Below are 26,945 nucleotides of genomic sequence, written 5' to 3' on the forward strand. Positions count from 1 at the left end.
CCACTCTTTGATCAACGCGCTTACTGATCAGAAACCAAGTCAGCAAAGTGGAAGAGGAGGACGTTGGAAAGAGAAAATGCTGACCACGTCTTCCTTCATCAACAGGGTACCAGCTGTAAGAGGTCCTCGCTGGGAGAAAGGGGACATTTTGAGTTTGAGAGCTTTAAATTTTATGTGTGGTATGAATTCGAATTTCAGACTTTAGTAATTAAGAGGAACTTGTGGATCTTTTTTTTTTTTTTTTTTTTTTTGAGCCTAAGATTGATTGTAAAAGTCATGGAAGTGACCAAGTTTTCAACTGGACTATTAAGGAGGTAAGAATTTTTCTCACTGGACACAAGTTTAAAGGGGATGATGGTGGAAGTCAATATAAAAAGTTATTTAATAATTTTTAAACATTATTGAGTATTTTTAAATAATATTTATATGATAAGATCCTTGGGGAGAAGGAAAGATCTCTGTTAGAACATCTCAGCACTACCAAGAGGTTGAGAGGTTGCAGAAGTAAAGGCCCTTTGGAGCAAAAGTTGTTCTTTATCTGATGGGTTAAAAGGCTGCCTATTTTGGAACAGCGACATTATTCTTACAGCCCACAGCAGAATTTGGGTCTGGGCAAGACACACAGAACTGTGAAAGCAAAAGCCAAAATAAACAGACTTCGTGTCTACTAAGGGAGACTTTGTTGAATACATGAACAATCTCCTAAATCTAGATTTAATACCTTTGAAATTTTGTTATAATCTAAATGTTTTCTTACATTAAGTTAATCAGATTTAGTTAACAATGCAACCTCATTAATATATAAAGAAATGCATGTCTGTTTACTACTACAAAAGTCTAGCGTTGTCATCAATATACATTGTAACTCTATAGTTCGCATTTCCTCCAGAGAGGTCAAAGCAAAGTAATTATCTCAGGTGTTTCTGTAGAGTACGCAGGAGAGCACCTTATAATGAAAATAAATAAGGCACACAGTTTTGAAAAGATTTTCCCAAGTTCACACAATGAATTGACTCGTGGCAGCTAAAATTAACTGCCTCTTTCTTGATTTCTACCTCAGTGTTTAAGAACATTAGGATGCCTGTTTACCATTGTTTGTATAATCTTTAAAATGTACAGTCTGCTTTCTTTTTCATTAATTCAACAAATATTTATTTGGTACCTACTCTGTCCAGGCACTGTGTTAGATGATATCATACAGATTTAAAGATTATAAACTATAAAAACAGCCATACATATTAAGTATACTAGGGATCGTGACAATATCATTAAATGATTTAATTTTGTTACTAATATAAATATTTCAGTCTTACGTTTCCTAGGGATGGAAGAATGGATTAGGGAGCCGTGACCCATCTTGACTAATTCACTTTCAGGTTATATTCAGCCAACATATACCCTATCTCACTGATATAAACAACAACAACAAAAAGATTTTATTTGGGGATGCTGAGGACTTATTCTGTTTTTATTCAAATATTTATTTCTTTATTCTGTTATGTGGTTTTCATTTTTAAAGGATATAATTAAACTTTGAAAAAAATTGCAGTTGTATTACATTGTTCTTGCTTTTTGTTATTGTTTGCCATACATGAAACTGTTTTTTTTTTTACATCACTGTAATCAGACAAGATGTGATTCTTTCTGTGTTTTTCTTCCCCCAACCACAAAATAATGTTCGCAAAAATCAACCTTAGTATTAACGCGTGTAGGCGCCGATGGTTCTTGCTCTGTGTTAGTTGAACCATGAACATTTTAATCAACATCCATAGTGTAGCATGTAAGTAAAGACATAAATACATAAATACCTTTGTCTCTTTGTGTACAAAGTCATAAAAAAATCCAATTCATAGACTGTGTCAGAAAGGCTCATTATGTTGTCTGTGCTGTGTGTACAACCCAGCACTGCCCCCCCCCACATCTAGACCTCCCTCTATTTTCAGTGGCTAGAAGCCTGGCCATTAAGGAATTTCTCAGAATCCCTTGCCAGTTGGATTCCAGGTTGCATTTTACCAATAAGCAGCATTTGTGAGAGATCTGAAAGGTGCAAAAGAGAAAGCAGTATTCATATAATTACTCTATGTCAGTTATGAGCAGAAACTTGGTCTTCAGCAGATTTGGAGGTTTTGCAGTGACCTCCAGGTATTTCCTAGCGAATCGCCTACTTTGGTATTGCAGGAAAACTGTGTTCATTACTAATAGTTTTCCACAGCTTTTGAAATCCCCTGCCCCTCTGTAAGGCAGTAGTAAACTGAGAGTTAAGAGAGCTCTTCCACGACCTTGGGTTCCCCAGGCATTCTAGCAATTAGGAAAGCTTCTAATGCCCTCCACTAAATTCTCTCCTGCTTGAAATAATTCAAGGAGCTGCCCTTATCCAGGTTGGACTTTCTGAGAAAATATTTGGTTCTGAAGGTGGTCCCAAAAAATAGACTTTGAAAATGAGAAGTGCCTGGTTAAGTTAGGAGATAAAATAACCTCATTGCCATGATCCGTTATATTCAAAGATTTTAAAATAATCATTAACATATCACTGTAGTTGCCTGAAATGAAGTGCCTACTGAAGACAAGGATTTGGGACGCAAAGTGGTCACTATAATAAAGCATTCTGTTGCCGGTGATGACCAGAAGGACCATGGGGTAACCTATCTACTTCTGACTACAATACTTCTTTATTTTTTAAAATTTATTTTACTGAAGTATAGTTGATTTACAATGTGTTAATTTCTGCTGTACAGCAAAGTGATTCAGTTTTATATATATATATACTTTTTTCATATTCCTTTCCATTATGGTTTATCACAGGATATTGAATATAGTTCCCAGTAGTAGGACCTTATTGTTTATCCATTCTATATATAATAGTTTGCCTCTGCTAATCCCAAACTCTCAATCCTTCCCTCCACTACCCACTCCCTTGGCAATCACAAGTCTGTTCTCTATGTCCATGAGTCTGTTTCTGTTTCGTAGATAAGTTCATTTGTGTCATATTTTAGATTCAACATATAAACAATATCATATGATATTTGCCTTTCTCTTTCTGACTTACTTCATTTAGTATGATAATCTCTAGGTCCATCCATGTTGCTGCAAATGACATTATTTCATTCTTTTTTATGGTTGCGTAATATTCCATTGTGTGTGTACATATACATATATATATATGTATATATATATACCACATCTTCTTTATCCATTCATCTGTCAATGGACATTGCAATGCTTCTTTCTACAAAGAGAAATTGACAAGCTCAGGGTTTTACATTTTTAGCTCAAAGCATGATCAGAAAACAAAAGAGTTTCCTAAAGTTTGTCTTGTCCTTGTAGCCAAATGCATGGCTAATGTATTTGGAAAACTAGGCTCATAGTCCTATGATGCATATGGCAGAATTACAAAGCACATTGAACTTACAGTCTTCCTTGGTATCTTATGTGAAAGTTAGGGTACATATTGGGGAAAAGTGGAGATTTTGGGTGGATTCTGATGGATTTGAGCCTCCAAATTCCACTGAACCACCTTGAAAGTAGAAGGAGCCCTCATCCCCATCTGAAGAACCTACAGGCCTGCATTTGAGGCAGTTACTGGGTTGGTTAAAAAGTTTTTTTTTTGCATAAGCTGGCTATAGTCGCGCTTAGTTGTCTTTAACTTCATTCGAAATGATTTTGTTAGATTGTATTGTGACAGCTGTCATATCAGTGTGCATTTTTTTAAAAAACTTATCAAAATTGGTGAATTTTTATGTAGCCATTTTAATATTGAAGATGGAAGAAAAAAAGCAACATTTTCAGCATATTATGCTTTATTATTTCAAGAAAGGTAAAAATGCAACTGAAATGTAGAAAAAGATTTGTGCAGTGTATGGAGAAGGTTCTGTGACTGATTGAACATATCAAAAGTGGTTTGTGAAGTTTCATGCCGGAGGTTTCTTGCTAGACGAATGCTCCATGGTCAGGTAGACTAGTTGAAGTTGACAGCGATCAAATTGAGACATTAATTGAGAACAATCAATGTTATACCACGCGGGAGATAGCCGACATACTCAAAATATCCAAATCAAGTGCTGAAAATCATCTGCACCAGCTTGGTCATGTTCATCGTTTTGATGTTTGGATTCCACAAAAGCTAAGCGAAAAAAACCTTGACCATATTTCCACATGTGATTCTCTACTGAAACGTAACAAGAAAGTTCCGTTTTTAAAACAAATTGTGATAGGTGATGAAAAGTGGACACTGTACAATAATGTGGAACAGAAGAGATCGTGGGGCAAGTGAAATGAACCACCACCAACCACACCAAAGGCTGGTTTTCATCCAAAGAAGGTGATGTTGTGTATATGGTGGGATTGGAAGGGAGTCCTCTATTACGAGCGCCTTCCGGAAAACCAAACGATTAATTCCAACAAGTACTGCTCCCAATTAAACCAACTGAAAGCGGCACTCTAAGAAAAGCATCCGGAATTAGTCAACAGAAAACACATAATCTTCCATCAGGATAATGCAAGATCGCATGTTTCTTTGACGACCAGGCAAAAACTGTTACAGCTTGACTGGGAAGTTCTGATTCATCTGCCGTATTCGCCAGACATTTCACCTTCAGATTTCCATTTATTTCGGTCTTTACAAAATTCTCTTAATGGAACAAATTTCAATTCCCTGGAAGACTGTAAAATGCACCTGGAACAGTTCTTTACTCAAAAAGATAAAAAGTTTTGGGAAGATGGAATTATGAAGTTGCCTGAAAAATGGCAGAAGGTAGTGGAACAAAACGGTGAATACATTGTTCAATAAAGTTCTTGGTGAAAATGAAAAACGTGTCTTTTATTTTTACTTAAAAACCAAAGGAACTTTTTGGCCCACCCAATATTTTGCTTGGAGTTGCTGCTTCTCCACAAGATGTGTCTCATTACCTTGCATTGCTTCCAGACCCATCACTACAATGAGATCACAGGAGAATGGGAACAAAGTCTGACTTGGGAGGGGGTAGCTTATCCATAAAAAGAACTGGAAGATTTTGCTAATTTATATTGGTGGAAAGCTGGGGAGAAATGCTACACATGGATTCTGAAGGTCCTAGTACAGGGAGACAAACAATTGGATTAAGCCACATTTATTAACATAATTACATTTTCATAGATATAATAGATTAAAGATGCTTGATGTTTGGATGCACAATTGTGGCTCATCAGATTACTTGGTCAGTAGACTGAAACCTGGCTCCGTGGTGGCCAAGGCTAAATGAAATTGAGGTGCAAGGATTTCCAGGGTATAACACAGATGAAGTTATACAAAGAAAGATAGAAATGCTAGTGCTGATTCATCAAGTATGACCTGCTACTCACCCCATCATTGTGCTGCTTAGATGAATTCTAAGGACATTCCTCCATCAGAGCACGAAGAAACATCAAATGAGGCCGTGCATGAGTGTAGGAAGGAACTCCATTCAAATGGGTTTCCTAAATTCAGTGCAGGATAATGGGATTCCAGAGAGAGGCAGAGTCCAAGAGGCTGTGCTGAGGCTTGAAAGCCAGAGACAAGTGGGCATGATTCCCAAGTGGGCAGGAGGCTAAACAGTGATCAGAATGCCTTAAGCCACAGGAATCATAGGTGGAGGCAAATATTGGGTTGGCCAAAAAGTACGTACGTTTTCTGTAACATCGTACGGAAAGACCCGAATGAACTTTTTGGCCAGCTCAATAGATCTTAGCGTCCCCTGGACTGAAATAGAACTACTTGGTTTTTATGATTTAAAACATTCTAGATCTCATTTTCAGGTTTTTGGCACAACAGAGAGTCATGGCCGCTCACTCAATTTCTAAACTCAGAGTCCCTGAAATGAAAAGTACGCCAGGTTCGTTTGAAGAAGTACCCTGTGTTTTTGCCAAAATAATAAACTGTAAACTTTCCTAGAGATTCCTCAGAGGGACCAATAGTCATCAACCAGAGTGACTGTGCATTTTATAAAATGAGGTAATTGCCTCACTTTTTGAATGCATGACAAAGATACACTCTGCCAACGCCAGAACATCCACATTGGTTCTTTGAGGCATGGGATATTAGGAAGGAATGATTATTAGCCCCTTCTTATAAGCCCCTGCTTATCCCTTCCAAATTGTAAACTAAATTGAAGGATGGCACAGATCCATGCCATCAAAACAAGACTAGAACAATGCGGATGTAGGATTCCTATCATATTTAATTGATCTATTTGACCAGGGCTGGAAATAGATGGCCTTCGGGAAAGCCAGTGGATTATCGCAAACATAATCAGGAAGTAACTCCAATTGCAGCTGCTTTTCCATATATAGTGTCTTTTTTGGAGTAAATCAACACATCACTGAGCTCTGGTATGCAGCTATTGATCAGGCAAATGCTTTTTCAACATGTTATCAAGGAAAAAAAAAAACACAGCAAAGAGATTTGATTTCCCCTAATAGGGCAGCAGTATATCTTCAGTCTACTTGGACTCAGGACTAGACCGACCATCTGCCCTCTGTCATAATCTAACCCACAGAGCTTCATCAGTCTGCTGCTGTATAGGACGTTTCATTGATCCACTACATTGATGTGATGGGTTGCATTTTCCAAGATGGAAAGATGGTCTCTGTAGGCTTCTCTTAACCTCTGATGAATCCAATCCAAGATACTTCGCTCTTTTGTTTGAGCAAACACTGTCCTGGGACTTTTGGTTATGAAAAGTTATTAAAATGACCAGAGGAAGCTAAATGACTTTGTTCTATCTTTTAACATTGGTTTTCCATTTTCTTTTGGTAGCGCAAGAGAGAAAAGTTTTAGAGGAGCCCTTGGACATGAGGGAAAGAGATGATAAAGAAAGAGTTCTACAGAAAGTAAGGGCATGAGTCAACCACATGGCATAAGGCACAGGCGAGGGTCTTCATAAAGGGAATCCCTGTGGCTTAGAAATCATGATACCTGATACTGATATGCAGGGGTTAGTTGTTACTTTCCCTGCTGCAACTGTCATCCATTAACCTCCTACATTCAGGAAAATCTAAATACATTGTAGAAATCACCATGGGACACTCCTCTGTTTTTTCTCAGTGCTATATCCAAGGACAAGAACATCACCTGGCATGTAGTAGTTGCTCAGTTAAAAAGAAAAAAAAGTATAAATGACTGGATTAGTGGTGCTTTTGGAAATGTCTACATGATGTTTTGTCTGTGTTTGGGATAAAACATGAGAAGTGAAGACAGCTCAGTATACAGATAAAACAAAACAACTATAGGTGAAAACAAAACAGCGATACAGAGATCAGAGTAGGTGGTGTAGACAACACCATGTATTCAGGCACATATACCCTGCACCTATTGAAGAATCCTTAGAGATACTGGGGAAGGCACTGGTTTTCCATCGATGACTTGAAATGGAGGCTCATGTGATTGTATGAAAGTATCAAAGAGAAGGTTGACTTCCAGAGGCTGAGGGACTTGGGGATATTAGGTAACACAGAATAGATTCATTTCAGCTAAGTCTCATAAATGTGCACTCAGCTTGGTGAGTTCTAAATCACTGACCCAGCTCTTGTCTGCAAAGGGAAAATGCAAAAGAGCAAAGGTGTACAGTCAGACTGTAAACTAAACCAGTGTGCAATTGAAGAGACAAGTCCTACCAGCTGGCTGAACTCCGCGTAACTGCCATCTGACCGGCTCTTACACGTTCCCCTGGACCCTTGATAGGAGAGGATCTCCCTCCACTGGAGGCTGAAAGGAACAAGTCACTAATGGGGCACTAAGTCTGTGTGTGCAGGGGCCCAGACGGAGGGTGGTGACGGTGGGATCAGTGTTCCCGAGCACACAGATGTTCTGCCTTCTTGTAGCGCTCAGAGGGGCTGTCCTCTCAGACATAGCTGCTATTTTCTCTGTTCTCTGACGAGGCCCAGAGGATGAGTAGCAGAACGGTGGTAGGTGGTACCGGGGCTACGGAAACATCTGACTTCTAGGTGGGTTAAAAAGCAAAATGTCGTCTAAAAAAGCTTCACTCTAACCAAGGACCCGAACATCCTTTCTGAATGTTTCCTCTCCAGGAGTCTTGAATTTGTATTTAAATCTCAGTCCAAAGTTTGTACTAGATGCTAGGAGACTGGGCACTAATTTTCACGGTAGCAAAATTTAGGTGCGCAAATGGTAAATTTCTTTACTTCTCTACAATGAATTTAGCACCCAAGACCCGATTTCTGCTAATGACTGTGAATTTTATGTGGAAATCAAGGCACACTCAAATTTGTGATTACTTTGTCTTTTGGGTGTAAACTCATGCTCTTTTGGGTAATTTCTCGGGCTATCAGAAGGTGTCCCCTTCTCTTTCTCTTACACATCTCTCCAGGGGCCATCGAAATTCTGAGTGTGCATGTGTGTGTTCGGGGGTGTATATATCGTTTTAAGTTTGGGGGAAAGACATTTGATCTAGAATAGTGCTTGTCAAAGTGAGGTTCTCAACCAGCAACATCAGTGCCACCCAGGGACTTGTTAGAAATGCCGATCATTGGGGTCCATCCCACACGGACCTACTGAATCCGAAACTCTCGATGAGGGACCCAGGAATCTGCATTCTAACAGGCCTCCAGGTGATTCTGATGTGCACTCACCTTTGAGAAGCACTGGTCCAAATTCATCAGCAGCCATCCACCTTGGCCTCTGATGAGATGTATGATCATTACTGGTCTTTGGTTTTGTGGCACCCAGCTCACTGCATGCATAACTGAAATGCCTTTCTCTGCTCTGTGTTCATTCTTCTTCCTCCTTAGACTCACCTGGTCCTCCTCTCTACTTCTGTGCCTACTCAGACCTCACAATATTCTTACATGCTCTTCTCCAGCAATTTCTACTTTATAGCTTGGGTTCCATGCTCAACACAGAGCTTCTCTAAAACTTGAGACCTTCCTACTCTATCTGAAAACTGGGCCATGCATCTCTTCCCTGGAATTCCCCAAACATCAGTGGGGTTTCTGTCATCCTTACTCATTAGGGATTGATCTTAGGAGATGGGATGGGGGGAAGACCCAATTCTCAGGCCCCTGAGTCATAATTTATTCTGCTTTTTCTTTATCTCATTGCTCTTTCTCCTCCACAGTCAGGAAGTTTTTTGTTTTTTATCTGTGCTTCTTATGGAAAGAAAAAAAAAAAATCCTGGTTAGACACAGAGACTTCCACACTGACCATTTTTGATAGGATCCATCCTCTTTATATAAATCACTGTTTTCTCTAATAATGTCCACTCTTATCATTGAAAACCTTACCTTGCAATTTTACTGGCCCTTAAAAAGTTTCAAAATCTGTTTTCTGTCTCAAAGCCTTAGCACTGATTGGTTCTTTGCATCTTTGCCTTAATACTCCTCATTTTCCTTTAGACAATCAATGATACCTCTGACTGAATAGAGGAAGTATCAGGAGGTGTAGAAAAGCAAGCTCACTAATTAAAATTTTAAGATATTAGCACAGCACACCTTAATTTGAAACACTGTAATAACTTCCTAAATGTACTACCTGATTCTAATCATTTCACACTAAAATCCTTCTGCTCCTAAACTACATAAAATACTCCTTTTAACACATCATTTCCTTCCTTGGGTTCTTTCAACAGATCCCTTTTTAACATAAGTTTAGACAAATCTTTACTCTAAAATTCATATTTCCATGTACATGTACAATGCTTGATAATGAATGAGTGAATTCCAAGCCATCCTTGACCTGGTTTTGACGCTTGTATTAGACTTTATTTCTCGCCTATCACTTACACTCAGCCTAATTTACATCATAACGAGATTCATATTAAAAATGCAGTCCCCATTTGTGGGCTCAGCCTGGTCTGAGATCTGGCATCATTCCTTATCTTTGGCAAGAAGTATTTAAGCAGCATAAAGCTCTAGACTTCGAAACAAGTCACTCTTATGGCCTAAAAGCCCTTTTATAATAGAGTTTTTGCTTTATTCTCAACAATCAATTCTTACCCTATTCCCCATCATTATTTGCTTGGCTTTCTTTCTACTCCACTCTCTTTCTTTCTGCATTCAACAACAATAGCACCATTAAGTATTCAGTGGTATTGTTTTAATTCATTGGAATTGTTCATCAGTGCTATTAAAATGTTTCCATTGACATTTGCAAAATCAAGTTTTCCTCCATTTACTAAGGTACTAGAGCTATGATATGACCCAAAATGTATTCCATTTGTCAGGACATCACAGGGCTGGAGGACTAAATCCTCTTTAATGATTTATTCCCACACTTTGGATTCCATAAAGTAGTCATATCTAAATTTAGAGTAACTAATCATAATTTATACACTTGTATAATGTAATCTTTGGCTAAAAGGTTTTTTTTTTTCCCCATTAAATGTGATATAGAAAGGTTACAGTTGCAGTTTCTATTTTACATTTCTAGTCTTCTGTATTTCATATTTCAGTGCTCTGTGAAATTCTGTAAAATAATGGGGGGGGGTACTCTAATAGTTTTTTAAAAATTCCTCACGGGAAACATAGGCAAGTCTTCTACAATTTCGGGCACTTTGTTTGATGACAAAATCATTTCCAACTGTTGTCCCAGGTATTATAGAGTATTTTATTATAACTATGCGTTCTCTCCTTTTCTATATCACCACCTCTCAATGCACTTCTGTAAGGAGATTGTGGCAATACAGTGGTGCTTCGTGATTACTTTGTGGTTCTCTGTGACTCCTTTGAAACCCTCTTTTTCTCACTCACTCTCCCTCCTGGCAGCCTTTCAGGTTGGAGAAAGATCCACTTGTTCAAAATTACCCATATAGCCATGCGTTGAATTAGTTATAGAGAAAGGATCTCTGTTAAAATCGAAGGACGCCACGATAGCCACGTTCTGGTCTCCCGGAGAGCTGCGTGGAAAACTAAAGACATAGATCCGCTAACACTCTCATAAACGTAACTTACAAAATGCAAATTCAAATGCGTATAACTCATGTATTTCTACTATGGTCATGCTCATTCTTACAAAAGTTGCTTTAAAATTCTGAAATAAATATATTACGGTATCTAAAATAATTCTGTGATTTTCTGCCACAGAATACTATTTTGAGTGTACATATTTTTAGAGTGTTTGTATTTAGTTTTGAAAAGAATCAAGCCTTTTTGGAAAAAACTATATAAAATACTACACCTATAGAGAAGCTAATGTGAGCCCATTTTTAACCTACAATGATTTTTTTTACAGCCAAATAATAGGGCTTTGAATAACAGAACTACTGTAATTAACTCAGTTGTCAATGAAGGCAATTTTTCCAGGGCGTCCATTCATAGTCTGAAATATTTCTAAATACCCTAGCCTTTTGTCATTACTATAGCACTTCAGAAAAGAATGCCTAGCTGCACCTGAATCTTTTTTTCTTAATCCTCTATTTAGGAAATGATTAAAATCATCTCTCAGATGCATTACAAGAATGTAGCGTCAATGTAACTAATATTATGACAAGAACTTTTGGAGAAGTTGGTGCTTTTCATTTGCAAAATGAAAACCACAATTGCAACTCTTCTTATGTCAACAAAATCCAATTCACTATCTGGCTTAAATTGTTGCCTGAGCTGAGAGCAGTCTTCTGACCCAACGGCCTTTACATTTATTTAGTATTTCAATTTCAAGAAAAAAGAACTGAAGCAAAAGAATTTAAATTCAAAAGTAGCAATCAACACACTCAGAAGACTCACCAGCTGTAGAAAAACTCTTAATGATGTTAATTATAAACTATATACAGGTTTATTTAACAAAGCATAGACTAATAGTTGATTTTTAAAAATTTCTCTATAATGTAAACAAATGTATCTCCCCCTTTCTTTTTTTTGTTTTTAAAAAAATTTTTTTAAAGTAACAGCTTTACTGAGATATAATTCACACACTATAGAATTCACCTTTTAAAGTGTGTAATTCAGTAGTTTTTAGTCTCTTCGGAGAGTTGTGCAATCATCACCACTATTTTGTTATTTATTTATTTTTAATTTTTATTTTATATTTAAAATAAAGTAGTATTTAAAATATAGTAGTATTTTAAATACTTGTGAGTAGTATAACAATATTTAAAATAAAGTAGTATAGTTGATTAACAATGTTCTGTTAGTTTCAGGTGTACAGCAAAGTGATTCAGTTATACATATACATATATCTATTCTTTTTCAAATTCTTTTCCCATTTAGGTTAGTACAGAATATTGAGCAGAGTTCCCTGTGCTATACAGTAGGTCCTTGTTGGTTATCTCTTTTCAATATAGCAGTGTGTACATGTCAATCCCAAACTCCCTATCTATCCCTCCTCCGCAGCCCCGCCCTCCTAGTAGCCATAAGTTCGTTCTCTAAGTCTGTGAGTCTGTTTCTCCCGCCCTTTCTTAAAGACAGTTATTTTCTTTAGGTAATCGGTTTTAAAAAATGAATCAAGATGAGATATTTATGGAAATACAAAAGCACTAAAGTATACTTTAAAGAAATTACAGCATTTTATATTAAAACGATTTAAGTCCTCAGTGAAATCAAAAAGATACTCGGCCTTGCCGATATCAAGGCTGGTGGAAAAGAGCTTCACAGTTGTTAGCTCCCATTGCTCAGGAATGGAGCTGGGATCGATTAGGAAGGGGAGACAGAGGAGGAGAGTGTCGGGGGGTTGGCGAGGGTTCCTGTTGCCGGTACTGACCCTTTCTGGTGAAGGTGGCTTGGGTCACAGCACGGGAGCGTGGCGCAGGGTTCTCAGGGAGGATGCCCCAGAAGCCAGGTAACAGGAGAGCATCCAGAGAAGGAAGAGAAGACGGTGCTAATATGGCAATTACACAAGCTTCTAATTGGGAACTTAGCAAGCAGTTCAAGCTTCAAAAATAAATCTATGCCAGCAACTAAGAGAGCAGTTCTGTTAAGTGAATGTCAGAACATTCCCTTTCACCCCAAATGTTTAGCATCTTGTGAAAAATCTGTTGATCAAAGGTCTCATGTTATTCTCAAATCCGAAAAGAGAATGTAGTTTGGGTACAGTATGTTTCTGAGAGAGAGAAAATACTCTGGCTAAAAGATCTGACCCCCAAACTTTCCCTTTTCCTGTGATGCATATGTATAGCATGCAAAACGATGCTGGAAATAATTTGGCTGGTGATCATTTTTCCATCTTTATATTCTTAAAAGGCACATTAAATCTTTTTGATCAGACTAGAGTTAAAAATGTATTATTATTTTCTAGCTAAATTTAAGGGTCACTGATCCCCATTTAACCTATAAAGGACATGCTTATCACCACAAGGCCTTCTTTACTGCAAAGCGATTTTATGAAAAAAAGACTGCATGGGGAGATTAATATTATTCCCTAAAGATCTCTGAAGGTTTTGCTATACTGATTTCTGCCACTTTATGAAGTATATGTCCTCCGGGCAACTTAGCTATGCAGCTGATTTTCCCAGTGCTAGACTGCAGACTAGTACCCTTTGCGGCAAATTTTTACTAATTCACAAAATGTTCATTTCTGAAAGGGTCTTGGAATGTCTTCACCAGGTGTAAAGCTTGTGGGTCCCTTACCAGTACCCAAGACGTCCTGGTGGTCAAGCAGTAAGATGCTGCGCTCAGTCACCCAGGGCTCGGGTCCTGCCCCCACAGGGTACCACGCCCTCCCTCCTCACCAACCATTCCTCCTCTTTGTCTCTCCTAAGATTTCCACATGCCTCATTCAACAGAGATGGTCTAGTATCTGTGCTTTAAGTTTATCCAACATTGATTACAGGCTTACACTGAGCTAGACACTGCCCAATGCACCAAGGCAAATAAGAAATCATTTCTGTCCTTGAAGAGCTTATGGTAAACGGGGCTAGTCCAACACTAACAAACAAGGCAGAGCTATTCACAGGGAAGGAACATATAGCATCAGAGCTTGTAGCTCCACCTAGGGATTCTATCAGGGCTTCCCGGAGGGGATGATCCTGAGCTAGTCTTGAAAGAAGAAGGTAACTTGGTCCTTTAAGAAAAAATGGGGAGGACTTTTAAGCCCAGATTGTAGCATAAATGAAGGTCTTGAGGGTTCATAATGCTGTTACGTGTCTCCCCTTAAATTCATATGTTGAAACTCTAATGCCTAAAATGATAGGACTTTTAAATAATTATGGTTAAATAAAGTCATAAGGGGGGGGGGGTCCTTACCCAATAAGATTGGTGGCCTTACAAGAAGAGAGAGCTGTCGCTCTTTCTCCAAGTGCACACACCAAGAAAAGGCCATGAGAGCACACAGCAAGAAGACCACCTGCAAACCAGGAAAAGAGCTCTCCCCAGAACCCAGCCAGGCTTGCACCTTGTTCTCTTCCAGCCGCTAGAACTGTGAGGAAATAGATTTCTGTTCTTTAAGCCACCCAGTCTATAGTATTTTGTTATGACAGCTAGAGTAGAATAAGACAAGTACTCCCATACATTTGGGTTACTTTAAAATGTACACTTATTAGACAATGAAGTTTGAGGTGGGTAGTGAGTGAAATGATACTGGAAATATAAAGAAGATGCAGAGAGGTGAAAAGAAAGGAATGGGGAACAGATAAGGACATAACTCCCCAGAGAAACTTTGGATAAGGGAAAAAGAGAAGATCATTCCTAGGGCTCTGGGAAGCATGTCATGAATTCTGGCATCCGCAGAGGGGAACTCTTAGCTTCCCTTTCTTCCTCATCATTCTGCCCCTGTTTGCAAAGGGGTCAACTTCATTCCCTTGAGCTGGCTGCCTAGGCCCACTGGAATTCTGGTTCACTTCCACCTTGGCTCCACAGCACAGAGAAACTGGAGAGTTTAGGGACATTTCTTTTGGCCTTTGACCTGTGACGGTAGTGTTCCAGCAGCTGTTGCAAAATATGACTATAGAGAATAAAGCTAATGCTGAAAACACAAAATCATTCGCATTATTAGGGTAATAAAATGCAACAGCTTAGAAATTCCAATTTCTCCAAAAGAGGACTACGTAGCTATACTGATGACAAAGTTTACATAACTGGATTAATTATTGAAGACTGGGAAGGGGGAAGATATGGATAAAGGAAACACAATTAATAAACAAGAGCCTCTTTGTTGCTATTTTGATTAATATACAAATAGTTATGAATATATGTTAATTATTATGAGATAGCCACTAACAGAATTAAGCACAGGAAGTCTGCTTTCTAGAACACCAAGAATATAAAAATAAACAAAATAGCCTGTAGAACAGACGCCAAATGGTAAGCAAACAAAATCCAGACAACAAAATTATCTAAGTCAGACCAACAAAATTAATGAGTATAGTATAAACTTCCCTCTTAAAAGGCAAAATGTTTCTGATTGAATAATCCAGTGATTTATTACTTTTAAGAGAGATCTATGTAATAATTCAAATTACAGCCGAGGTGGCAACTTACACAAATGGGACTTAAAAGGGTTGTTACATATTGACAAAACCACAAACAGTAAAAAATAAAAATACTGAGTACCTAAAGCTTAATAGCTTAAAACACATAAAAGTATTAAAAATATAGGAAATGATATTTTAAACACACAACCTTATCTATCTGTCTATCCTGTTAAACATCAAAGGACTATAGATAGATAGACATATGAAATATCTCTATTTTTGTATCAGTGTCTATATTATGAAAATTTAAGACATCTGAACAAGGTAGAATTGATTTATAGAATAACATTTATCCTCTGCTTTTCTGTTGGGAGATAATTCTCCATGGTAGTCTTGCATTTCTGCACATCTTGTGAACAGAGGCACTGGATGCCTTTGTTCCAGACTATCTTTCCAAGGCTGCTTTTATAGGAAATAACCTTGGAAGAGAGAGAGAATATCTCCCACTGAATCAAAGTGTTGGCTTGCTTAAAGTCTTGTAAGATAGAGACAGTGTCCTTCCAGAACAAAGGAGAGGCATGCTTACTGCCTTTTATTAAAAAATCAGGTTCTCTAAGCTCAGGGTCCCTCTCTTGTAAATATCCACTGTGTGTGGAGGTGTCACCTGACTCTCCTCACCTGCTCCTATGGAAATCACAGTGTGGGGAACTGACACAAAAATGATAACATTCTAGCTACTGCTATTGCTGCGAGTAATAAAATCCTTTCTCTCTGACACAGGAACGGCATGTCTTCTCCAAACATTCATACAGCCCTGGAAGCTAACTTGTTGGCTATCAAGTAGGGCAACATCCCAACCTTTCACCGTTCTTGACATTACCGGTAACTTTCTTCAGGTATAAGATGCAAAAAGCATCTATGGCAATTGATACCAGACCAAAAGCAAAGTCAGTAATCCAAAGAAACCAAAACCATGCACCACAATAACTGACAACAATGGAATGAAAATATAAACTTTTTTGTTACTGAAAACAAGGTTCAACCACTTAGAAATGAAAACACACCTTTCTAAAAACTAGTGAACCAAGGAAGAGATAAAGAGTAATATACAAAACTGTTGAAGCAAAGGTGGTGTGCAAAAGTGAATTCATAAATATAAATATTTTTCTGTGTGTTGTGAAGAACCCAAACAAACAAAATTTTAGAAAAAGAAAATACGATCAATTTTTAAAAAGGAAGAATTGGGTGACAAAATTAATTAATAGGAAATAAAAAATAAATAGATCCAAAATTTAAAAAAAAAATAGAATAAAAGCAAATGTCTAATAACATTATTAGCAAATGTTAAATAAAATTATGTAATAAACACAACATAATAATACTTTTAGAAATAAATACCAAATTTTGCTGAGGATATCAATATAAGAAAAAAGGCAACATATCTCCAAATGAATATGAATTTTAAAAATCACAAATAAAATCTTAGAACTTGACACTACATAAAAAATCACCAAGTAGAATTTATCTCAGGAATGCAAAAAGAATCAGTATTACTTACTTTATCATTATAAATCGTTAAAGTATTAGGTCAATTAAGAAAAACATAAACATCATAATTTTTGAGCAAGGCATTGAAAAAATTCAATGATCACAATTATTGAGAACACCCATAGCATACAGTATGCCATCAACATGATTAAAAATAGTTGCTTTCATATATTTCTAATAGTTAAACCCAAGGAAGTTTTGCATTAAATGTGGAGAAAAACAATAATGATGTCTAACATCCTTATCAGAAGGTTTTGGTCAATGCTAGAAGACATGACCCAGAGCTAAGAGATAAATAAAAGACATAAAGAACAATGATTCATTTAAAGAAAATCCAAAATGACATCCTATGGAAAATCTATACAATTATTTCATTTATTACAAGGGAAAAATACAAAAAAACAATAGCATGTCAATATGCAGGTAATAGCAAATGTAGAAATAAAAGTATATAAAGAAATTTCATTCATCGTTGCAACAAAAATATAAACTCCCAAGAATCTACTTCAATAAAAACACATTTAACATATGAAGAACATTACAAATATTTTTGAGTGATATAAATAACTCTTATGGGAAGACTATTTCACAGATAAAATTATTGTCAAATTAATTGGTAGCTAATGCTGTTCAAATAAAAATCAAATATGACTTGGAGTAATTTAAAATAATACTAAACCTTATGGAAAACAATCAGGTGAGAATACCAGTAATTTTTAAAAAAAAGAACAATAAGAGGGAAAGATAAGTCTTCTCAAATAGTTAATTTATTATAAAGCTACATCAATTAAAGTGGGTGGAACTGATGCAAATCAGAAAGACCCTGATCAATGAATATAAAATATATATATATCTCAAGTCTTTAGTGACTATCCTTGGGACAGCAGGCTAGTAATTAACTGTGGGGTTGGAGGTGGCATTTACTTTCAATCTTCACTTCGCACTTTGCATCATTAATAATCTGCAACAGACATAATGTGTGCAAGAATTAAATCTTTGCTAATTTAAGCAATTGAGTTTCAGGAAGCTTGTTAGCACAGCATAATTTAGCCTATCCAAACTGATGGTCATGCTCCAAGATATCATTTTTCCCAGTAAAGTTTAATGTTGACTCATAACACAAGCACACATTTAAAATATCTTTATCCTAAGCAACAAGGGCTTGAGTGTCTTATGGAACTAGGGTGCAAAACCCTATGCTGCCAGTAGGTGTCATGATCTACATTATGCGATGCTGGCTAAAAAAAAAAAAAAAAAACCTGCGCTTCAGACTCATTAGACTCATTTGAGTTGAGTGCCAAAGACATGAAAGTAAGATACATATTCCTATTTGCCAGGCGTTAACTCCTAGTAATAATAATTTTTAAAAATTAGCTCTCTATGGGAATTTCCTGGCAGTCCAGTGGTTAGGACACTGTGCTTTCACTGCCGAGGGCACAGGTTCAAGCCCTGATTGGGGAATTAAGAGCCCACAAGCCACTCGGCATGGGCAAGAAAAAAAAAATTAGCTCTCTATCTTATTAGTTGTACAATTTGAAAATTTTGTGCACTGGTTTTCTTCAATGTGGAAATTAAAAAAAAATAATGTTTAGTGTCAATGTTTGATTGTCACATGGAACTTGATAATTGATACAAAATTACTAAAGCCATTGTTCAACCAGTTAAGTAATTCACAGCACTGTAAAATTTTAGTACTTGTACCGACACCTATAACCCCTTAACAAGAATCTCTATTACAAATACCCAGCCTAAAATCCTTTATTCTCCTCCAAACACTGCCTCAGAGGCAGTGGAAACCTTCCATGTTTTCTGGTGGCTTTACTAGTTCTTTAGTCTTCTTTGTTCCATGCATGTTCATGTTTGCACCTAACGCTTGTTAAGTAGCCAGTTTGGGTCTGTAACAGCAAATAAAAAGCAGCCATGATGGAAACAAAATGGGTAGTTAACAGTCTGAATGGTGTCCATAATAAACAGCTGTGAAACTGCATTAGGAAAGCAGAATCTACTCTGGAGGCATATTCAGGATACAAATATACCCTTCTATTTTACAAAAGTAGATACAGCCCCAGGGAAGACTTCCTGAAGACCCCTGCTCTACACCAATCAACATCAACTACATCCCTCTGGAGGTAAAGTAGCTGAGAAGTTGTTCTTTCTCAAATACATGTTTTTCTTTGAACCTGATGGATTTATCTGGTATTCTGTGGTGAGAGATGCCACAGAAACATTTGTTTTTTTGGACTAGTTGGATGACTTCAGTTTCCAGAGCTGTCCACTTGATAATTTTTACAAGTGGTAAGTTCAAGGGAAAGAAAATTTCTAAAATTAAAGATCAGTTCTACAAAACATAAAAACTATACTAGCCTTAAAGGCTTGGAAGAGTCTCTTCTAAAGTATGAGCACCTCCTAATGGCTGGTTCAAAGGGCAAGGCCACTCCACTTCCATTTTTAGAGTTAGACATTTAAACAAAGCATTAAAAAAGTCAACAGTGTGATAGCTGAGTATCCTTTTGTTCTTTCCTCCCCACTTACCCCCTCCTTATTTGTTTTTTCTTGCTTGTTTTTAAGATATTGTAAGCTGACTCAGAAGAAATAAAGATTTTTAAACATAGCATCGATCACAGAGAGCTAAGAAATTATATCAGCTATAGGTTTTGATTCAAAGGAGAACAAAGGTGGAGAAATGTTTAGTGAAGACAAATGTGGTCAAAAGCAAATATTTTTTAAACGAAAACAGAAGTTGGGAAAATGGTAACTAAGGGTACAAGATATTTATTTATTTATTAACATCTTTATTGGAGTATAATTGCTTTACAATGTTGTGTTAGTTTCTGCTGTATAACAAAGTGAATCAGCTATACGTATACATATATCTCCATATCCTTCCCACTTGCGTCTCCTTCCCACCCTCCCTATCCCACCCCTCTAGGTGGTCACAAAGCACTAAGCTGATCTCCCTGTGCTATGCGGCTGCTTCCCACTAGCTATCTATTTTACATTTGGTAGTGTGTATATGTCAATGCTACTCTCTCATTTCGTCCCAGCTTACCCGTCCCCCTCCCTGTGTCCTCAAGTCCATTCTCTAGGTCTTTATTTCTGTCCTGCCCCTAGGTTCATCAGAACCTTTTTTTTTTTTTTTTTTTAGATTCCATATATATGTGTTAGCATATGGTATTTTTCTCCTTCTGACTTACTTCACTCTGTATGACAGACTCTAGGTCCATCCACCTCACTACAAATAGCTCAGTTTCGTTTCTTCTTATGGCTGAATAATATTCCATTGTATATATGTGCCACATCTTCTTTATCCATTCATCTGTCGATGGACACTTGGGTTGCTTCCATGTCCTGGCTATTGTAAATAGTGCTGCAATGAACATTGTGGTACATGTCTCTTTGAATTATGGTTTTCTCTGGGTATATGCCCAGCAGTGGGATTGCTGGGTCATATGGTAGTTCTATTTTTAGTTTTTTTAGGAACCTCCATACTGTTCTCCATAGTGGCTGTATCAATTTACATTCCCACCAACAGTGCAAGAGGGTTCCCTTTTCTCCACACACTCTCCAGCATTTATTGTTTGTAGATTTTTTGATGATGGCCATTCTGACTGGTGTGAGGTGATACTCCATTGTAGTTTTGATTTGCATTTCTCTAATGATTAGTGATGTTGAGCATCCTTTCATGTGTTTGTTGGCAATCTGTATATCTTCTTTGGAGAAATGTCTATTTAGGTCTTCTGCCCATTTTTGGATTGGATTGTTTGTTTTTTTGATATTGAGCTGCATGAGCTGCTTGTATATTTTGGAGATTAATCCTTTGTCAGTTGCTTCACTTGCAAATATTTTCTCCCATTCTGAGGGCTGTCTTTTCGTCTTGTTTATTTATTTTTATGTTCAAAATTTTGCACAAAGAATTAAGAATTTTCGTTCTGGAAGAATATTAATTATGATATTGGTGTTTACAATAAATGCAATGTTGTGGAGGATCACGTCTTTTTTACTGTTAGTGAAGATTTTTAACATTAACTTTGGGAAACTTAAAATAGCAAATATATTTTTACTTTAACTTTCATAATAATCTGATTTTGCTATATTGATTATAGGAGATTCTGTCAGTAGTCTGAACTGCAGGACACAGAGGAAAGTAAAAGGATTCCTTAAAGGTGTACATCATGTGCAAGCAACTGGATTGATTTTGTGAGTTTTAAAAATAGACAAACAAAAAAACCAGGAAAAAAATATGTACCACAAGGGAACGCCTTTAAGGTTTTAGTCAGGGTCTTGGGTTAGTTTTTCTAGGCTCCACTGACCAAACTAAAGGATTTCCTCCGTATTCCGATCCTGATTTCCTCAGGCAGGAGCTATGTGAACTCATCATCTATCCATCACTAGCTTTTGCCAGGCACATGGAGTAGAAAAATCTCTCTAGAGTCTTCGTCCGTGTTCCTGCTCACCATGGCTCTCCCTCCCCGCCAGCGTGTTCCTTGCCCCACTGTTTCTTTCCCCATAAACTCTATAGCCTGTACAGGGCTGCTCTAAGTTGACCTGTCCTCCTTAGAGCTAAGGGTAAAAGAAATTGATTGGCAGTTTTGGTCTTGTAGTTTGTTCTCACTCAGAGAAGTTCTCCAATCTGCACACAGTCTTTTAAAAAGTCATCTTTTTTTAAGAGTAATTATTTCCTTTATTATTAAACACCAGCTTTTTCCTCCCATATGTTAATAAATTTGTTATTACTAATAAGTGGTTTCCTACCCAATTCTAATGAAAGGTAAACCGGATACTCTCAGCAGGAGAGATACATTTCTTAGAACTGATTATCGGGAAATAAAAATCTTCTGGTGAAATGGTGAATGATTTCTATGCATCTGTTAAATGCATGCTAATACCCCTCTGAATTCCAAGCTTGCAATCATCATGTGGCTAAAATCTTTATAAATCCCTATAAGGTGAAGTGATGGTACACTATTGAATAGCAAGATGATGAAATTCAACCTCATAAGACTTCGAACAAATACTGGGTTGACCAACAGTTTCATTCAGGTTTTCCGAAAGGTGTTACAGAAGAACCCAAATGAACTTTTTGGCCAACCCAATAGAAGGTTTATACTAAGTGAGAGTGAAGAGCAAGTAAATATTCAGTCAGTGATTCTCAGCACCAGGCGTGTTAGTGGGGAAAGTAGTAATGACCGTCCCCACCAGGAACATGTCACAATATTTTGGGGGGCAAGTTAAGGTAAAAGCACCTATTGATTCACATACATTTATAGGGTTCACCTCCCCCAATGAAAGATTTTTTTCTAGGACATTTTAGCACCCACATATAGTATGACAACACCAGAAAAAAAAAATAGTTGAAGACAATTGTACTAATATATATATATACACACACACATATATATATGTGTGTGTGTATATATATATATTAGTTAATGAGATACTTCTTTCTCATCTACTCTAAATTTCAGGTTTGGATTACCAATGCTGTAAATTTATATCTTATTATTGTCTATTGGAATCATGAATCTAGCCATATTATATAGATAAGTACTTCATTCTGCATTGTTTTAGCTAGTGAGAAAGCAAGTGAACACATTAGGTGAATACACACCCATGAATTGCTTCAACAGCATGTGGTAAAACCTTAAAAATAGTTTTCATAACTATTATGTACGTTGAGGATAGAGCACTTACATTTTTTTTAGTTGAAAACTATAGGGGCTAAAACAGTGATTTGGGACTAGGTAATTTGTGGAGGTGATAATATTTCTTTTAAAACATGGAGAATGGGGGCGTCCTTAAATAATTGGAGGAGGGGCTGGGTCCCAGTGGGAGTTCTAAGCTGCTGCCATGGACATGGGCCTCCCTTGAGACTGATGTGTATCTCATCCTTGGGATGGGATAGATGACCATCTTAGACAGGGGAAAATATGAGCAATCATCCAACCTCCAGAAAATCACCGAGGCTTCTTCTTTCCTCTGTCAAGCAATAAGTCACAGATTAAATCTGGACAGAGATAAGTAAGGTCAAGCCAGCAGCAGAGTGCAGTGTGGCATGAGCCTGTCCCAGCTGGGGAGACTCTTCATACACTTGTGCGGGGCAGACATTAGAAAACTCTGAACTCATGACCCAGGGAATACTGAGGCAGGGTAAGGTGGCTTATCAAAATCTGGGAGGATTAAGTGAAATTCTGCATACTGAACATTAGCCCCAAGAAAGTCTCTCTAACATCAAAGACAGAGACAACAATAAACCCTGCAAGAAAAGCAACAGAGAGGAAACCAAGGTAATCCAGTGATCAGAAGACAACTTTTAAACAATATGTGAAGAGATAAGAAAAACTCTCACATCCATGAAACAAGAGCAAGTTTCTAGGAAAGAAACTATCAGAGAACCAAAAGCTCTTGGAAATTAAAAACGATCAACTTTTCAACAGAAAGGCTGGAAGAGAGAGCTAAAGAAATCTTCCAGGAAATTTATTTAAAAGAGAGAAAGAAATTGCGGGGTGGGGGAGGTGAGAGAGATAAGAAAATTAAGGATTCATCTGTGAAGTTCTAAAAAACAGGAGTTCCAGAAAATGAGGGGAAAAAAAATAAAAGAAGCCAACATATGTCTTCTTTAGTTAAAGCTTATACTACCTAACAAATGAATAGTGCTTATTTTTGACTTAAAAACAAACAAAAAACCCAAAAAGTCATTTTACATCATTTCCACCTTTACAAAAATAACTCAAGAGGAGAATTTTTGAAGTATAAACAGGGTTTTAATATTTGTTGAAGTAAACAATTTAAGAGTTGAGAGTTAGCAGCTCACAACCCCACTAGCAAGCATCTGAGTGAAACTTTCTAACTGGCAGCGGTGACGACTTGCCCTTATCAAGAGATGTGCAAATTCTGGGACAGGACAGACTGAACTGCCATGGATGGGCTGTTACTTATCAGTTGCCCTGTTGTGTGGCCCTTCCTATCTATTCTAGATGCCAAAAGGCTGTCCGCACGCTCTTGTCCAAATTCCACGTCCTGTGTTTTGTTTTGTTGCAAAAACTGAGCAAATGTTTACTGAACAATTACTAGGATTATGACCTTGTCCCTATCCTGTAGTTTGGCCATAGTCCACATTCTATCCACATACGGGCCCCTTCCCTCATTAGAGAGCACAAACCTCAGGTGCTTTCTTTAGTCCCTGCCTTCTTCTGATGTTCACTCGTTCACTTGTGTCCATCTGTCCCTGCCTCTTCTCACCCCTTCCCTCGGAGCCCTGATGATCAGACTCCTTAAAGAACTCTTCCCTCAACTGGAGACATCAGGTGTCCTAGGGATCCTCAAAGAGTCTGAAATTTCATATGGCTTGGATAAATTCATTTTGAAACGCAAATACGTGTTTTTTATTGGCCATCCTAACAACTTCAGAAGTGAGAACATTCCCATCTCCTGCAAACTCGTTTTTGAAAAACCTTTCTCAGGGATGACTCAAAATAATAGACCTCCCAGAAGGATAATGCTTATTTGTGATATCACTTATTTGAACTATGTAAGGAATGAATCACAGTGACATACATTCTAAATTCTGCGATAAATGGGACTATGGTTGATTTTTTGCGTTCACTGTTTAGAAGGAAAACTCAGATTGTATCTTCCAGAGAGTGCTTTAATATAAAGAATCGACTCTGAATCATCTGTGAATGATCATGGTGCACATAACAATATAATTTTCTCAAGTATCTATGCATGAACATGTGTTGCTTTTGTAATAGAAAGCTAAATATGTTATTTTAAAATTTTGTGCATAAATGAAAATTAAAAAGGAGAAAGATTTAATAAGCACTTGGTGGCTTGTTGGTTATGCCATATCATCAAAATGTGACTTAACTTTTGGAACCAATTAATCATTCCTCTTGTGATAGCTGAATCCACAGCCTTAAAGAATTCCATGTATTTCTCTAGAACTTCTCTCTAAAGAACTAAAGAGGCTTTATTGACATCCTTTTCTTAGTCCTCTCAGCATTTTTTGAGGAAAGTGGAATTACTTCTCTTCTACAGATGAAAAAACGTGTAAAGAAATGAAGTGGTATGTTTAAGATTATTCAGCCAGCCATTGACCTGGGAAGAGAACACAGGTATCCACAGCTTAATAAATACTTTATCAACTGCCTCTATTTTCACTGGAGGAAAGGGTACAGTCAATATAAGTTTAGATACTAAAGATGTCTTACTATCGTCTAAACACTGACAGTTGTATTTCAGAACTTTCCAGAAAGCAGAACTTTGCTTTCAAAAGGACATGAGGGCAAAAGCTTGGCACCACTAAACGTTACCAAAGTCTTCAGTATGATTTGTTTTATTTTCTGAAGAGACATTTAGCTTGAGAAATAGGCCGTCTGACTTTTAAATAATCCAAAGTGGTGCCCAATAATACTCACACTTCTGCTGTAGAAGGTAGATTTCTTGAATAGCATGCAAATCATATTTTCTCAAATACAGGTGATCTTCAAGCAGGACTCATGAAATCAACTAGGAAACCTGGACTCTGGGAATGAGTAGGCAGAAAGTGGTTCGAGAACTTTCAAGAGCCAGGTTCACAGGAGAAAGGCTCTGAGCAAAATGCGTTGTTATTCCTGGTCTTGCTATTATCAACTTCTGAGATAATTCAAAAATGAATTAGTTTTCCTGTATGAAATCAATATATTAACATTGACTATACTGTTCCTATGAATACTTTCATATTCTCAGATTTGTTTTTATGCATCTTATAAAACCACCAAATTTTTTATTACTTTTATCCGCCTGTGTGTTACTTACCGAGCCATTACGATCTACATTAGAGATTTCGGGTTGCTCTGTAAAATTTGAGCCTCCCAAATAAAACTCTGATTAAAAGTCTCGGCTGTTTTGTTTTTTGTTTTTTCAATTGCAGACAGAACTGGAGGAGGTGAGAGGAACATGCACTGAGATTCCTGAGTAACTCCGCTCCAGATCCTCAATGGAAATAATCATATTTCATACACGTACAGATAAAACGCTAAGCTCCTACTGTGTTGCTCTGTGCTCGTATCAGGCTTTCTTAAGAAATTCTGGTATATTATCCACATTTGGGAGAGAGGGAAAAAGAACCTCAGAAATGTTCAGAAACCCACCCAAGTTCATGGAGCTGAGTCTATCTGAATTCAAATCCATAATCTGTTTATTACACCCTTCTAGCTTCCAGAAAGGGATTTGGTGGTGCTCCTCCTAATACAGGGGCCGCTTGTGAATAACTTCCCTCGTCATGCAAATGTATAACTAACTCATTTTCCTCACTTCCTTGACTGTATATACTTCAAGTGATAAATTTGGTGATATTTTCCATAAAAACTTTGAGTTTCGTTTTCAAATACCAAAAACAAAGAAAGGTAAATAATATTTCCAAACTAGAGTGGATTTTTTTTTTTAAAAGTCAGGTTTTTCTTCTAGTATTGGAACAGATCATGACTTTCCTCGGTGAAGATCAGATGAACGGCTGGCTTGCACTTGGCTATAGGTTATATCAGAGATATGACTCTTGAAATGCCAGAATCACACTAAATCCCGTGAGATGATCGCACTGAGAAAGGCACCTGAGAACGGAGGCCAGTGAAAGGAAACGCAGACTTATATCTCCGATCACACATACTTTGAAGAACAAAATACCTGAGAAATACTAGACAAATCCCCAGCATCATTACATTTTCCTTTTCTTGTTTTTAAACCATCCTCATTCCACATAGGTGAATTTTTCTAAAGTTAAAAGGGACTCCGTAAGGGAGACTGGGAGTAAGACTGAGTCCCAGCCAGGGGTCTCTACTTGCCAGCTGGTAGCCTTGTGTATGTCTTTAAGCCTCGGTGTTCCTGTAAAATGAGTTGCACAGACCACCTTTGCGTTTCATTTACAACAGTCCATGACTCTAAAAGGCCTATGAACCCAGGGAAGGTCAGTTTTAACAGACTAAAGCTGGCTGGGGAGAAACCTGCAAATGTGAGGGCTACTTCCTAAGAGACAAGGGATAATCCCAGCTTGCCCTGGAGACGGGGACAGAAAGGGGAAGCGTGGAGGAGGGTCCTGAGTTAACATTTGGG

The 26,945-nt window shown here is 37.5% G+C and overlaps 1 long non-coding RNA gene across 1 annotated transcript; it reads left to right on the top strand.

The window, feature by feature from the left end:
* The first annotated feature begins 11,912 nt into the window (after positions 1 to 11,912).
* Positions 11,913 to 16,542, top strand: LOC309639590. Its single transcript, XR_014251770.1, has 2 exons — positions 11,913 to 12,000; positions 12,074 to 16,542. It is a non-coding gene; the product is annotated as an uncharacterized lncRNA (long non-coding RNA).
* The last annotated feature ends 10,403 nt before the right edge of the window (positions 16,543 to 26,945 follow it).

This window comes from Balaenoptera physalus (genome assembly GCF_965194825.1).
Source record: "Balaenoptera physalus genome assembly, chromosome: 12".
Taxonomy (NCBI): Eukaryota; Metazoa; Chordata; class Mammalia; order Artiodactyla; family Balaenopteridae; genus Balaenoptera; species Balaenoptera physalus.